The 17,025-nt window shown below is 44.5% G+C and overlaps 1 protein-coding gene and 1 non-coding gene across 6 annotated transcripts in view; one reads left to right on the top strand and one right to left on the bottom strand.

The window, feature by feature from the left end:
- The window catches only part of LOC105474556 (BTB domain containing 9), a 479,495-nt gene that overhangs the window by 36,481 nt on the left and 425,989 nt on the right, over positions 1-17,025 (bottom strand). The window lies entirely within an intron of this gene.
- LOC112425325 (small nucleolar RNA SNORD45) lies at positions 3,754-3,825 on the top strand. Its single transcript, XR_003016388.1, has one exon. It is a non-coding gene; the product is annotated as a small nucleolar RNA SNORD45 (small nucleolar RNA).

Here is a 17,025-nt window from a genome sequence, read left to right as displayed (position 1 = left end):
TAATGCAATACTGTTTGGCCATAAAAACAATGAAATCATGTCATTTGCAGCAACACGGATGAAACTGAAGGTCATTATGTTAAGCGATATAATTCAGGCCCAGAAAGACAAATCCCACATGTTTTCTCTCATACGTAGGAGCTAAAAAACTTGATCATGTGAAGATAGAGAACAGAATGATAGATACCAAAGGGTAGGAAGGGTATGAGGGTGGGAGGGGGACATGAAGAAAGGGGGGTGAATGGGTAGGAATTTACAGTTAGATAGAAGAAGTAAGTTCTAATGTTCCATAGCAGACTAGGGTGACTATAGTTAGCAACAATATATTGTATATTTCAAAGTAGCTAAAAGGACTCAAAATGCTACCAACACATAGAAATGATAAATACTAAAGATGATGAATACCCCAAATAACCTGACTTGATCATTACACATTCTATGCATGTAAAACACATTCACATGTAGCCCACAAATATGCAAAACACTATGTATCAATAAAAGAAAAAATTTAAAAAAGATAGTAACAAGTGTTGATGAAAATGTGAAGAAACTGGAACCCCTATATACTGCTCGTGGGAATGTCCAACAGTGTGGCCACTTTGGAAAACAACCTGGCAGTTCCTCAAATGGTTAAACAGAGAGGTGTGATACGATCCAGAAACTCTACTTCTAGATACACACCCAAGAAAAATGAAAACACATGTCCACACAAAAACTTGTTCATGAATCTTCACAGCAGCATTGTTCATAATAAAAAGTGGAAACAACCCAAATGTCCATCAACTGATGAATGGATAGATAAAATGTAGCATATCCATACACTGGAATACCGTTCAGCAATAAGATTTTGATACATGCTATTAATATCATACTGATGAACCTGCTACGTGAAAGAAGCCAATCACAAAGGATCATGTATTGTATGATTCCACTTACAGGAAATGTATAGAATATTGAGACAGAAAGTAGATCAGTGGTTGCCTAGAGCTGGGGAATTAAATGGGGGGATTGGGAGGTGATGGCTATAGGGTATGTGGTTTCTTTTTGGAGTAATGAAAAAGTTCAAAAATTGATTGTGGTGATGGATGCAAACTCTGTCAATATACTAAAGCCATGCAATTGTATACTTTCAATGAGTGAATTGTACAGTATATGAACTGTATCTCAATAAAGCTGTTTAAAATGTTTAAAAAAAGACTGTAACATGAAAGATGACCAACAGCAAATAGAGAAAAATAATAACTCAGAGGACATGGATACAGTTCAGTAAGCAGAATAAAGCTTCAGGAAAAAAAAAAAGAACCTAAATTATCCTCAGAAAGATAAAAGGAAGCATTATTACCTCTTTGAAATAAGAATAAATAAAATGATATGAAAAAGGAACATTTAGTGAACAAGAAAGTGCTCTTGTAAATTAAAACTAGGAACGACATAAAACAATTCAACAAATGGGTTAGAAAGTTAAGTTGAGGAAATTTCCCAGAATGTCAAATCAAATTACAAAGATAAAAAAATAGAAGAGAAAGTATAAGAGAATAAAAGAATCAGACGAGGAGTTCCACCATCTAATTAGATGTTCCAGTAAGAAATATGATGTTCCAGAGAAAATATGAGCTAGGAAATTGCCAAAGTCACACAACAAATTTTCCCAGATATGAAGGACATAAGTTTCCAAGTTAAAGACCCCACTAAGTAGCCATTACAGGAAATGAGAAAAGATCCACACCAAAGTATATTATTAAGAAACTTTAGAAGATCTTAAAAGTTCTGGAGGGGAAAAAAGCAGGTCATCCCAAAGACCTGGGAATCAGGGTCACATGAATTTTTCAAAAGCAACATTGGGGGTCAGAAGATAATAGATCACTTCCTTCCAAATGCTGAGGGAAAAATTAGTTCCCAGCCATGGGACCATTCCCAGCCACAGGACTATTCCTAGACAAAGTAAATCAAGTATGAGAACAGAATAAGGAAATTTTGATTCAGGCATAAAAAAAATTCACCTGCAACCTCTCTTTGTATTTATGTGAAGAAAAAATAATAATAATAATAAAAACTTCACCTCCAATGCATTCACAAGAAACTACCAGAAAGTGTGTTCCACCAAAACAAAGGACTAACTTAAGATAAAGAAAGTTATGGGATACTATTGCTTGAGGCCAGGAGTTCAAGACCAGCCTGGCCAACATGGCAAAACCCCTTCTCTACTAAAAATACAAAAATTAGCCAGGCATGGTGGTGCACACCTGTACTACCAGCTACTCAGGAGGCTGAGGCATAAGAATTGCTTGAACCTAAGAGGCGGAGGTTGCAGTGAGCCAACACTGTGCCACTGCACTCCAGCCTGAGTGACAGAGCAGGATTCTGTCTCAAAAAAAAAAAAAAAAAGCAAAGAAAAAAAAGAAAGTTATGGGATCCACAAAACAGAGAATGTGACATGGAATAAAGGCAAAAGGAATTCCTAAGATAATGGGGTGGGAGGTCCCAGGATGAGAGCCGTAAAACAGGCCCACAGAACAACTAGTCCAGACTGGAGAGGGAAGGTGAGCAGCTCATGGGAACATCTCAAGGGAGACAAAGAAACTAATTGACCAGATGTGTTAGGCCAGGTTATGAGAATTTGTGTTGCTCTACAAAAGTTAGGGGGAAGAATCAGTGATAGTACACAGAAAATTAATGAATGATACAGAAAACTAAGCAATTTTTTTTTTTTTTGAGACGGAGCCTTGCTCTGTTGCCAGGCTAGAGTACAGTGGCACGATCTTGGCTCACTGCAACCTTGCCTCCCAGCTTGGGAGGCCTGAACCCGCCTCCTGGGTTCAAGCAATTCTCTGCCTCAGCCTCCCAAGTAGCTGGGATTACAGGCGCCTGCCACCATGTCCGGCTAATTTTTGTATTTTTAGTAGAGATGGGGTTTCACCATCTTGGCCAGGTTGGTCTTGAACTCCTGACCTTGTGATCCACCTGCCTCAGCCTCCCAAAGTGCTGGGATTACAGGCATGAGCCACCGCACCTGGCCACTTTTTAACTCTAGGAAAAACAAATGATTTAAAAAAGGTGATTGTAGTACACTACATGGCTTGGCTCTGGACAATAGTTACATAGTCATCCTAATGCCAACAAGAAATCTGATACAAAGAAAAATTGTGATTTAACTAAACAAGAGGATGGAGCAGACAGGAGCATGTGTGTTCTTGCAAGGGGGGAGGGCAATGAAACTAAATCCTTATATCCTTATCTTTCAAAATAGGAACACAATAGATAACTCTAGTAATGTAATTAGGAAATAGCAGAATAAGCCTATAGTTTAGAATATGAAGATACAGCCAAAAAAAAAGTCTAAAAGAGATGAATATGTTTACCTCAAAATCTAAAAGTCTGATCATGTGTTATATTGGACAAGGTGGGATGACACAGGCACTCTGACACATTGCCAGAGGAAGTACAAGTTGACATACCCTCAACTAGCAAAGTGTTAAATGCACATACCCCTAGAGCTAGCAATTCCCTTATACTACTTTAATATATGATGTGTTTGCAGCATAGGGAAGAAGAAGGAATAGGGATTACACTGCAGCATCATTTGAACAGCAAGAGAACAACCTAAATGCTCATCACTGGGGACTGGCTAAGTAAATTATGGTAGATCCTTATCCTTATAATGAAGGACTATACGCTGGGGGGTGGGGGATGGGGAGAGGGAGGAAATGCAAGAGATCTCCCAGGTACAGAAAAATCTGTATTAAAAGAAAATGGGGTCAATGATGTAATGGCATGTATTAACTGAACCCAAAGTTGATATGAGTTCTAAAATTACACTGAGGCTGGGTGCAGCAGTTCATGCCTGTAATCCCAGCACTTTGGGAGACCAAGGAGGGAGGACTGCTGGAGCCCAGGAGTTCAAGAGATCAGCCTGGGGCATATAGTGAGACCCTGTCTCTACAAAAAATAAAAAATTAGGTAGGTGTGGTGGCACATGCCTGTAGTCTCAGCTGCTTGGAAGGCTGAGGTGGGAGGATCACCTGAGCCTGGGGGATCAAGGCTGCAGTGAGCCGTGACTGCACTGCTGCATTCCAGCCTGGGCGACTGAGCGAGCCCTGTCTCAAAAACAAACAAACAAACAAACAAACATTTAAAATAAAATAAAATTACACTGAGACCTTGGAGGAAAAACAAAGTAAATGGGGAGAATATATATACTTGTTCATGCATCAACTATCTCTGAAGGAAAGGTAGGAGGGAAACATTTCAGTCTACAGTTTTAGATTTGTAAATCACATTAAATATATTTTTTGGAATATATGGTTTTTTTCCAAAAATTTTTTTAAAAGAGGAAAAAGAAAAGCAGTTGCTTTTGGAGAATGGGACTCAGGGTAGGGAAGGATGAAGCAGAGGACTGCTGCTCTTTGTTAAGTCTTGTGGTTTTACTTCATTCTCAAAACTATGTCCATGTATAACTTTGATAATTCTTTTCAATTACAATTAAAAAAAAGCAGAGCCTAAGAAAGGCAGCAGAGCCTGTGGTGATGAGGAGTGGAAAAGGTACATGGGAAGCATATGTATTTACAGCCTTTGGGAGCAGGGCTGGAAGGCAGGCATGAACCTTTGGAACAGATTCTCGAAAAGGTAGGAAATAATAAAACCTGTACCCTGTCAACTGAGCTTATGGCAGTGACGGCGGTGCCCTCTCCAAGCCGTGTGGCACTGAGACGTGACGGGTATTAAAGGCCTTGAGTGAGCATCGAGACTTGACTGAAGATCCCTCTGACAGTTCTTTACGACTGAGCCTCTTGTGCTGACCCCACAGCTGCCCGCCGTCCCTCCAAGCATGCTGTTCTTATTGTCTGGCGCATTGTAGTGATGGGCCAAGGACCACATTCATCTCTTTAATCATATCTAAAGATGATCTATGGACTGGGGATATGAGAGAGAAAGCATTTTCCAGAACACTGGGTGAAGTGGGAATTACAGTGTTTTAACAGCCCTTGAGCTGGGCCTGCACGTCTGTCTCTGCTGGGTCCCCAAAGGCAGAGCTAGAGAGGGTGTCCTATGTGGCAGACTCAAAATCAGCCCGGATCCTGTTTATTCCCTTCTGAAGAGCTTCCTTGGCCCCAGATCTCTGATACCAGTCTAAAGTGAAGACTGCGCAGGCCTCTCTAATCTGGCACCCCAGGAGTATGTTCTTTTGTTCTGCATCACGCTTAACTGGATTTTAGAGCTGTCTTGCCGCCCAGACTTACAGGGAATTCTGGGTCCGCTCCATTCACCCTGTTTGTCCATTCAACAACTATTTATTGAGACCCTCTATGTGTCAGGCTTAGGAAAAATGGGGCCACTTTGGTCTAACCTGACTGCCAACCTGAGGCAGCAGAAAACTGCGTTAGGAGCTATGGGAATTTGTGATTGTTTGGCCACATGCTGACTAGCCAAAGGCTCACTAAGTTCAAAAGTTGCACATGGGAGCCTCACAGACATACTTTGCTGGTTTACTGAGTATATTTTTAAAAGTTGAGTTAGCTTCCACTTAAACATTGGGAGATTTCACAGCAAAACACAGATGCCTCACTTCTCTTGGAAACCAGAAGATCTGGCATGCGTGAGTCCTCTTCCCTGTCTGACAACAGCTGGAGATGAGGAGAGCTTTTGGTGGTCTCTCTTACTCCCTGCAGCCTGCCCTGGCCTGCTTTGCTCCCTCACATCACCCATCTGGTCCAAGGAGGTGGCCAAGTTTCTACCCCAGCCTTAGATAGAGCTTGTTGTTAAAACGGACTCTTGTACAGTAATCTAACCAAGTTCAAAATTCTTTGGGGATTTAGCATCAGAACTGACATAAAAATTATGTTTCAGGATTAAGAAAAGTAAATCCTTATACTGTTTTCTTCTTGGCCTCGAGACAGGTACAGCTGAGGTTCGTGGAAGGACATAAGAACTAACTCCAGTCCTCACTTCCTGCTGCCTGCCTTGCCCTTGGTTGTGGTTAGTGGAAGTCTGGTTATAGCTGGACCAGTGGGTCTGAACCTTGGCTGCACATCAGAAACACCTGTGGAGCTAAACTTTTGAACTCCCAGACCACAGCCCGCACCAATTAACGCTCAAAACCTCTGGGGGGGTGGGCCCTGCTTGAGTCCTTTTTAAATTCCTCAGGTGATTTCAATGTATGGCCAAAGCGGGCCCCTTGCCCAGGTTAGAGATTGATTGGTAGGAGCAGCTTGCTAGCATGGACATGTGGCATCTTCTGTCCCAACTACAGTCCACTTCCACCTCCCTGCCTGACTTCCCTCCTGGGATTCCTTGATCTGGGTAGGTGAGCATTTGATGCTTTCTGGCAGAGGAGGAACTTCAGACTTCTGTCTGGTAAAGGCACTTGTATCTACTGCTCTAACATAAGCCAGTCTTGAGTTTGACCTTCTGTGTTCACATTCCCTTTTAGAGGGGTTGCCTCTCAAAGAGAGGTGCAGGACCCTCCCACCAGCTCCTCATATTCTAACGCTGTGGCAGCTACAGAAAGGGATGTGTCCCAGGGACATCCATGGCGGTTTGAATGACTACGTGGGGAGACAGGGGAGGGGGAGTTTTAATGCTCAACGTCTCACTCAGTCCCCCAGCCCCAAGCCGCTCTGACTCTGCCATACAGCCTCCTTGATTCCCCTAAGGGGATGCAGTAATTGATGATTAGCATTCCAAAGCTTGGCTTACATCCTGCCAGCCCGTCATATTTAATTACATTTTAACTATATTCGTCTTCGATAATAGCACGAACATAATTTAGATAATTATCTCTCTCTCTCTCTTATTCTCTGACTCTGTCTCACTTAGAGCTTCTTGCAACAAAAATCGCTTTCTCGGCTCAAACACATAAACAGACTCTGGGGCCAAGTGCTTTTCTCTCTTCTGCAGCAGCAGCTGTGCTAGAAACTCAATGGTTTTGAGTATCATGCAGAAAAAAAGCAAATTCGTGTTTCTTCCTGTCTCTGCATTCATGTTTGTACACAAGTGGTGGTGGAAGAGTGTGTGTGTTGTGTGTGTGTGTGTCTGCATCTGGGCAAGAGCTTTTGTGTAGAACAGAAACAGCGGACGCCTAGTCAATCAAATTAGTGTCTATGAAGCACCGTCTTGGTCTGGCATTTCTTTCTTACAAGGTGTAATGGTTTCGCTCCCAAATTTAAACTCTATTGAAACAGTTTCTAAATGTCTAGTAAGTCTTTTGAAGAGACGTGTTCTTTCCAATAGGGTTTCTGTCACATTGGATCTTATAATTAATGACCTTTACCCTTGTCTATTATCCGCCTTCTCCAAGAGACCATCAGGTATGAGAGAGAAACAGGGGCTCTTTAGGGCGAGTGTGTCTTGAACACACTGCCACACATTCCCAGGAGTCCCAGGCCCTCCTGAACACCAAGGGGGTCACACACATCTGAGTTCCTCGGCCTAACAGCTCCTCTCCCCTTCCCCATTCTGGGCAAAAAGTATTAGAGCCTTTGTTGGTTTCCACAGAGAAGCTGGCCATTGTAGCCGAGCTCTTTAGGTACAAAGATTTTTATGTTGCAAAGTTCAGGTCTCGGAGAAGATTCTGAACAAATAAGCCAATAAGAAATGGGTTAATAAATAGCTATTATCCAAGCTAATCTTGCTCAAAGTTTGGGGACCCAGAGCCTAAAAGAACAAACCAATTAATACAATACAGTGTGGAGATGGGAGGTTACGAGGTCATCCCCAGATTATCCCAGTTTGGTCTGTGTCCTTGGAGCTCTCAAAGGCTCCAGTAAATATGGATTTTGTATAAAAAATTCACTCTGGGCCGGGCACGGTGGCTCATGCTTGTAATCCCAGCACTTTGGGAGGCCAAGGTGGGCGGATCACCTGAGGTCAGGAGTTCGAGACCAGCCTGAACAACATGGTGACATCCCATCTCTATTAAAAATACAAAAATTAGCTGGGTGTAGTGGCGGGCACCTGTAATCCCAGCTACTCGGGAGGCTGAGGCAGCAGAACCGCTGGAACCTGGGAGGCGGAGGTTGCAGTGAGCCGAGAGAGCGCCACTGCACTCCAGCCTGGACAATAGAGTGAGACTATGTCTCAAAAAAAAAATTCACTCTGGGCTGGGTGCAGTGGCTCACATCTATAATCCCAGCACTATGGGAGGCCTAGGTATGTGGATCACTTGAGGCCAGAAGTTCAAGACCAGCCCGGCCAACATGGCAAAAGCCCATCTCTACTAAAAAATACAAAAATTAGCAGGGTGTGGTGATGCATGCCTATAATCCTAGCTACTTGGGAGGCGGAGGCACGAGACTCACTTGAACCCAGGAGGTGGAGGTTACAGTGAGCTGAGATTATGCCACTACACTCCAGCCTGGGCAACAGAGTGAGACTCTGGTTCAACCTTGTCTGATGTTGAACAGAGATATGGGGCTATATTTATGTAGTTAACAAACTCTTGCTGTCACTTGCTTGGGAGGCCAAAATTCCTAGCTTTTCTTGGAAAAAAACCACTCAGACCAGGTTTCAGGAGCTGAGCAAAGTATCTAGACCAACATTTTGCCACTACTGTGTTGAGTCCACCAACTGACCCTTCTCGTGTGACTGACCCATGGCTGGGTGATGTGGGGAAGGGAAATAAGCAATTTGCTGATTCTGGCAACTGCATAGTAACCTGTTGACCCACCAGAAAAATTATTATAGAAACCACTTAATGTGGTGCCAGGAGAGGCTGTGGGGTCCTGTCCTTGGTGAAGTTAAAGACGGGCACAGGAGTGGCCCTCCCTTGGTAGCCAGGAGAACATTAAAGCCTGGAACTCTTTCTGAGCAAGGGCTCTGGGCTTGACGCAGGCTCTGGGCTAATCACTCCCGTTCCTCAGCAATGGCTGCTGGTGGATGCAACACTGGGCAGCACTGGTCTGTGCTGAGGGGCCTGCCTGGGGCTGTGGTTTCATATGTGTGAAATTCCTATAGAGAACAGGCTGGGCTACTCTGGGCCAGCCTGCGCTGGGGGATAGGAGGATTGAGAAGGAGTGACACAGGACTAGGGGACATGGCCCTGCACAGGCTTCACAAACTTTGATTTGCTCCCTGTTGCTCAGAAGGTTGTTCCTACTTTTGACCTCTCAGTACCTACCTTACGAGCTTGGGAATTTTGCTGAAATTTGCCTGAAAAATAACAAACACTAGGGTGTAGGTCTCCACTAAATGGCAATGGCAGAGCCAGGAGCTCCGCCACACCCCCCGCCAGCAGGCATCTCTGGAGGCTGGTGAGGGGAGGAAGAAAATTCAGTCTGCTGTTCCCCAGAGGATTTCCTGCCCCCAGGAAACACAATGCTAAACAAAGTTATTGATTTAATGACGTCAGCAGCTCCTTTCAGCCTGTGAGGAGGGCAGGCGAGCTCTGAAAAGGCTGCTACCTCCAAGGAGACAGCCTCTGCCTCCTGGCTCCGTGTGGCTTTCCAATACCACCCCCTCCCTTCTCCCCCAGCAGCGCATTCCCTCCCAGAGGCACCCTGGAAATGTGAGGACTAGGCATGGGCAGGAGCCAATTTTCAAATGTTAAGAATTTGGCAATTTCATTTCCTAATGTTTTAAATACCAAAGGGAGTTAGAACACAATGAGGACTAGCTGGCCCCTGAATTTCAGGTGTTTTTTTTTTAAGGCTGTTTTTGTGGAAATTAATGTCAAAAGCCCAGGCAAAACAAAGCTCAGCCCTGACCTGTGATGTCACACACAGCTAAGCAAGTGAGTGGCCTTCCAGAAGGATCACCAGACGGTCTCAGAATCAAACCTGATCAATTTCATACCTAAAAACTACACTAAACCCCTGTGGGTATTTTAGATCTGATGACATGCCAAATTCGTCCAGCACCTGACACAGGGGAGATATTCAGTAAAAACTTTAAAAATAGACTCTCCCTCTCCAGCCATTAAGGGCCTGATATTCGCAGCTGAACAGCTAAGAAGTTGGGAGCACTGGGGAGAGCTTAAAACAATCTCTGGAGTAAAAAAAAAAGATGTTTTTCTATGATGAAAACTATTGCCCTTAGCATGGAGCGGCCCAAGATTAGCCTAGAGCTATTTAACGCACTGGAATCTCTGAGTATGAGTTCTGTAATGAAAAGGTGACAAGTCTTCGAGGCAGGCCCCATAAAGGCCCTTTCCAGGATCTGCATTAACTGTCGCATTCAACACAAAGCACTGCATTCTGTGAACGATCTGCAAGCCAATGTGAGGCAGTGTGTGGCAACAATCTTTCTTCTGGGACAGTTTCTGTCAATAAAAAAGTTGAATTTAAAAAAAATCCAAAAATCATGGCCGGGTGCGGTGGCTCACCCCTGTAATCCCAGCACTTTGGGAGGCTGAGGCGGGCTGATCACGAGGTGAGGAGATCGAGACCATCCTGGCTAACATGGTGAAACCCCATCTCTACTAAAAATACAAACAAAATTAGCCGGGCGTGGTGGCGGGCGCCTGTAGTCCCAGCTACAGGCTGGGACTGAGCTGCAGGCTGAGGCAGGAGAATGGTGTGAAACCGGGAGGCGGAGCTTGCAGTGAGCCGATATCGCACTACTGCACTCCAGCCTCCAGCCTGGGCGACAGAGCGAGACTCTGTCTCAAAAAAAAAAAAAAAAAAAAAAAATTTCATTTATCCCTCTTTTCAAACATTTTCTTGATTTAAAAAAAGTCACCACTAGCACTCTCTGGTGTTGATGACCTTCTGGGTCCATTTGTGTTGGCCTAGACCTCTCTCAGGCTTATAAAAGGTGCATGTTCTCTCCAAGGCCCCTCGCTCCCCACCAGCTGGTTCCAAGTCACTCTCTGGCCCCTCCCTCGGATTCCTGCCATACACTGGCCTAGATGCAGGCAAGGATGGGCTTTCTCTGCAACCCTGCTTTTTCCTGCACATCTTGGCACCATTAGGCTGCCATGTGGCATTATGCCAGTGCCAGAGTGTAGCAAGGACTGACCTAGCCCGCTGGCTCCCTGTGAGCTCACAAAGAAGGTGGACAATGAGACAGGACAGGTGACAAGGGCATATGTTAAGTACATATATTAAGTTAAATAATTTAAATCATTTGACACAAAAACCAGATGCCAAGACAGGTAGGGTGTTCAGCTGGGCACTGAGAGAGGCTAAAGGTGTGACAGGCCAGGGAGAGTCTGCAGGTCACTTTAATTGGCCAGAAGAGCAAAAACAGGAAGAAGGAGGCTGCAAGGGAGGTCCCATGCTCTTTGTGAGGAATCCTAATTCCCCACAAACCAGCAACCCTAGAGATTCCCAACCCATATTTTGCCAGCCTGGGCTTCCTGCATGCCCAAAGTTTGATGCCATGTATTCTTTACACCTGCTTTGAATTTTGTTCATGCCGTCAGGGCTAAGATATCAAGCAATGACTTCTTTACTACTTCATAGTAAACAAGCAGCCATGAGACACCAGAAAATATGGCTTCCTTTCAGACTGTGTTTCAGTCTATCCCTAGCTATTCACCGTACTAGTCCCCTGCCCTGAGGGTTTTGCAGAGTTGAAGGCAGATGCCAAGAAGTCAAATTGCATTCAACAAGGTTAAAAGTTATCCTTGGCACATGGAAATCTCCCGTAATAAAATAACATAAGGCACTCGCTGAAGCTACATCAGCTGATTTTTCTGTATTATTTCTTGAGGAGGAAGGTTGCTGGGTGAAGGGGATGGGTGAAAAAACTGACCAGTAACTCTTTCTGATTCTACTGTCAGGCTTTAAAATCAGATGGATCAGCCAGTCATTTCAGAAAGGCAGCAGTGAACGTGTGCAATAAATTTGTCATCATTTTATGAATAAGCTCTCGGTCATGAGGGCTTACTGTCTGGCAATTCACCTTTTCCATGATATTTTCTATCACTTGTATTTTGGAGCAGCTTAGAAAGAATATTATTTGTGTTCCTGCAGATCTGAACATAAAAAGCCCTTAGAGTGATGGAGACGAACAGTCAAGCTTCAATGTCGGCCTCCGGGCTCGCTAAGCAAATAGTTTACCCACGCTCGAGTGAACAGCACCAGGGGACAGGAATCACTCTTCCAGGCCAGGAGAGCACTCATCCCCTCAAGAGCTGCTAATGAAGGCCCTGTTAGCGCTGGATGACGTCGCACATGCCCATTGGCTTTCTGTCAAAGGTTGTCAAATAGAGCTGTTGGTAATCACAGCTGGCAAGTTGTTTAGTCAATATTTTTGAAAAGTTCAACGGAGTGTGTGAAAGCACAAAGTAGATTTTCCTAAAGTTATCAGATGATTTACTCATCTCCCCACTTTGTGATGGCTTGGTTGCCATCAGAATCACACTGGTGTCCTGCTGGGCAGCCCTGGAGGGGTGTGGGGCAGGAGATATAGAGACAGATGAAATTTCAGCTGTTTTATCATTCAGCTGTTTTTTTCCCATCAAGTCAGCAGAACTCTAGATCTGAAACTATATACTGAGGAGGCTTTAGAGATTAACCAAAAAAAAAAAAAAAAAAATCAGACCAATCCCTCCCCACCTGCGCCCCCCACACCACTGCCACTAATCATTCCGTTGTTCCATCCCTTGCCTAAATACTGCCCCAGGGGAAAGGCCCTCAATATCAATTTTCAGGCTCTGAGGAGGATATCTCTATTTTCACTTTTCACTCCTTGTGAAGCAGCACGGCTCTGTTCTATAATTAGAGATGACAAGTATTCTTTTGGGGCTATTTCTTCTGGATGTAACAAAACATCACAAAGGGGAAACACACTCAATTAAGAATGCAACTCTGCCGTTGTACAGTTTGTTGACTCAGAGCACGTGACTGAGCCTCTACTCTGAGTGATGGTATGTACCCTTGGGGTATCCATGTTTGTTTTTATGATTTTCATTTTCTTATCTTCAATTTTATAACCTTCATGAGAAAGAAAAACCATGACTCCCAACTTTGGGTCAAAATGTCCTAACTAGCAGACAGACCTGTGGACCACCAGCCTGGTACAGGATCTGTGGAGCACTCCTGAGAGTCCTTGGCTAGGACTATAGTGGCCAATCAAGTCTATCAAGCCTTCTGCAGAAATGGAAGCATTTGGGAAACATAGGTTCCCTCTGAAGATCTTAGATGTTAGAATTCCCAAGTCTGAGTCCCCGGAGAAGGGGATTTTCTGCATGTATAATGGCAGGTTTATGTCCCATCTCCTAAACTCTATTATTTCCCTGTGGACCAGGAGGGGTTGGCAGCTGGTAAAAGCATCTGAAGGATTTGTCATGGTAGTGAAATTCTCACTGGTCCTCATAATAGAATCACTACACAGTGAACTGTGTTGCAGCTGTCACTAACACCTTCATAGTCAGTGAGGAATATAGCAGCCACCAAGTGTCCTGCTGGGACATATAGCACACCTCCAAGGCTTCCCATCGATGGGGGAGGGGTGTGCATCCATAAGTGATTCTGATGCGCTGTTCCAGGGGTTCTCAAACATGAAGTTCAGCATCGCCTGTGGGGGATGCTAAACACAGACTGCTGGTCCACCCTTGGAGTTTCAGATTCAGTAGGTAGAAGAGGTGGGGCCTGAGAAGTTGCATTTCGAATATGTTCCCAGGTGATGTTGATGGCCTGGGAGCCACACTTTAAGAATCCCTGTTCTGGGCCAGGTGCAGTAGCTCACGCCTGTAATCCCAGCACTTTGGGAGGCCGAGGCAGGTGGATCATGAGGTCAGGAGATCAAGACCATCCTGGCCAACATGGTGAAACTCTTTCTCTACTAAAAATACCAAAAAAAAAAAAAAAAAAAATTAGCCAGGTGTGGTGGTGCATGCCTGTAGTCCCAGCTACTCAGGAGGCTGAGGCAGGAGAATCACTTGAACATGGGAGACAGAGGTTGCAGTGAGCCAAGATCGCGCCACTGCACTCTAACCTGGGCAACAGAGTGAGACTCCATCTCAAAAAAAAGGGAAAAAGGGAATCCCCGTTCTACAATAAAGTGGTCAAGCCTATGCCCCATTAGGTAGAAGGCAGCAAATTGGAAAAATCAAGGGAGGCTTTCAGAATAAGAGAGTAAGCAAGACTTAGGAAGATAATTTTAGTGGCAGTGAGGATGAGGGACTGACATGGAGATAATACCATGGGCAAGAAGGTTCCAAATGCAGCTCTCAAAAAAGTATTCCACAGGTATCCCGGTCAGGCGGAGAGGTTTGTAGGTCCAGGATTACTAGGATGGAAGAAGGGCTGTGATGGAACAGAATGTCTACCAGACTAGGAATCACAACATCTGAGTTTGGGCCCAGCTTGGTTTTTTAAAAATTATTTTCTTCTCCTCCTTCTTTTTTTTTTTTTTTTTTAACTGAGAGAGACAGCCAACACATGGGCCCAGGTTTTGCCCTTCACTGGCCGCATGGCCTTGGGCAAATCACTTGATCACTTGAGTCTCTGCTGTCACACCTGGAAAACCCTATGCTGCAGGGAGCTGTGCAGGTCAAACGAGGCAGAGGCTGCTGTAAACTATCCCTATGAAGGTAAGCCCTGCTGCTGCTCCAGTGTGCCCGAGGGATGTCCTACCTGTTGCAGGACCAACTGACCCTCCCTTGCATGCTAAGTCTACCCTGGGCTCTGCCTTCAATCTACTCCTTAGGAAGGAGGAATATGGGAGCTGACTCAGCAGTCACGTGAGCCTTGTTCTGGATCCTGTTCTGGTTGTGTAGTTGGGTCCTAGGAACTGGCTCTTACTGGTTCCTGATAATTCACTAGTATGTCACGCCTCTGGTTCCAGTGATTATTCTATATTCAAGTCTATGCCTATCCCCAGGGGCGACAAATGTTTTCTGTAATGAGCCAGATAGTAAATATTTTAGGTCATGCAGGCCACACAGGTCTCTGTCATACATTCTCTTTTATTTTTTCCGATTTTTAAAAAATGTAAAAACCATTCTTAGCTTTGTACTAAAGCAGACTGCGGACAACTTTGGCCCTAATTCCTGTTCTACCCAAACCTCTGAACTTCTGAAAGGCCTAAGTTCCTGTTGTAACCTTTCCAACCCTCTTTGTACTGCAGTCTGTTTTCTGAACCTGCTACCACTTGCCTGGAACACTCCCTAAGCGCCAGATTCTGTGCTGTGCTATTTACCTGTTGTCCTCAACAACCCAACCCCCTGGACCTGCCAGACGTCCTCTGGGATTTCTTATCCTGACTTTCACTCACTTCTACTTTAGATCCTTCCCAAATATTCCGTTCCATTCCAGTAGGTGTGGCCCATGTCCAGGCCCTGAATGTCCTGGTCTGGAATGTCTACCACTAGTTGCCTAGCTTCTAAACCCTGAAGTTGAATGTGTGTGTGGCATAGACAGAAGCTCACAAGAAGGACAGCCATACTGAAGCTATCACGGGGCAACTTCATAAAGGAAATGCTGGTCAGCTTGACTTAATTTTCTTTATTCTCAAATCCCAACTGATCAACTGACTGTATATTTCTCAGGCATAACAATTTAATGACAGTTTCTACTTCTACATGGCATTTTATCTAATGTGGAAAGAAAAATCCATTTATTGAGGGACTTTTAGAGAGACCATCTCCAGTACACTTTTTTGGAGTGCCCGCCGAGGCTGTGTACCAGGTTTGGTGATACTGACAGCTACTGATGATTGACTAGCTCTTTGTATAGGGTCTAGAAAGGAGCAATATATGCCCAAGTGCTGCCCAGTCTATTTCTTCAGAAGGAGGATGAGGAGAGGGACAGATAGTATTAAGTCATTACTATCACTTTCTTTTTTTTCTTTGAGACCGAGTCTTGCTCTGTTGCCAGGCTGGAGTGCAGTGGTGCAATCTTGGCTTGCTGCAACCTCCGCCTCCTGGGTTCAAACGATTCCCCTGCCTCAGCCTCCTGAGTAGCTGGAACTACAGGTGTGTGCCACCATGCCTGGATAATTTCTTTTTTTTGTATTTTAGTAGAGATGGGGTTTCACTATGTTGGCCAAGATGGTGTCGATCTCTTGACCTCGTGATCTGCCCACCTCGGCCTCCCAAAGTGCTGGGATTACAGGTGTGAGTCACTGTGCCCAGCCTCACTTTTTTTTTTTTTTTTAGACTAAATCCTCTCTCTTTATTAAATCGCCCACCTAGGTTCACTTCTCCACTTTCATTTTCTGAGCCTCTGACTTAAAACTGTTCCATTGTGTCATACGGCCTAGATGCTGGGTTGTCACGCATCTTACCTGAGATAACATGAAACAACACAACAGCAGAGTTTGGTGAGTCACGAGAATAAATAAAGCCAGACGGTCTGAAGATGAGTGTGTGTTCCTACAGTGAAATGAACTCAGCAGTCACTAAAAAGATGAAAAAGCAGATACTGTTGGCCTTATTTGTTACACTCTTCTGCAACATGATGACCTAAAATACATATACAATTGTAAATCATTTCAAACACTAAGGAAAGCATTTGGCTATCTCTGCCATCTTTTCTTTCCAAAGAGCTGGATAACTAGACCCTCTTTGGTGGATACATTTTTAATATGGTATATCCGTAATATTTCACGTTATTTAATATGGCAATATGGTATATCAGAGTCATGTGTTGATGTGGCTTTCTGTACTGAAAATAACCAACCAGGTTATTTTAACTATCAAGATAATGAAAAAGCACGTCTAGCTCTTAGGCTGATGTGTTTTGTGTCTCTGGGCTGGTGGCAATGGAGGTGGGTACAGGGAGCATGAGGCTGAGAATGCGGCAGTGGGTGGTGGTGTTGGCAGGCCTGCCCTAGACGGTGAGTGCGCCCCCTCAGGGCATGGCCCCACCTTCCTCAGCACCGTGGGTCTGTAATACTGACATTCACCAGTCCCACTGCAAAGCAGGCTGTGTTCTCACAGCTCCAAACTCAATACAAAGGTCCTTTGAATGAGAGTTTACTCTTGGCTTTCTTTGAATAAGCTACTGACTCACTTTGGCAGTGAAAAAAGCTCCATCCCACCCCAAAGTAGCTTGTACTTGAAATACAGCTTCTAAGAAACGGGTATAACCCTATCGGTGTTTTCACTAGCACTTGAATCCTTTCTGCATAGTTTGAAAATAT

Source organism: Macaca nemestrina, chromosome 5 (assembly GCF_043159975.1).
Source record: "Macaca nemestrina isolate mMacNem1 chromosome 5, mMacNem.hap1, whole genome shotgun sequence".
Classification (NCBI taxonomy): domain Eukaryota; kingdom Metazoa; phylum Chordata; class Mammalia; order Primates; family Cercopithecidae; genus Macaca; species Macaca nemestrina.
Note: the sequence above shows the minus strand (reverse complement) of the source record. Positions and strands in the feature narration are given on the sequence as shown.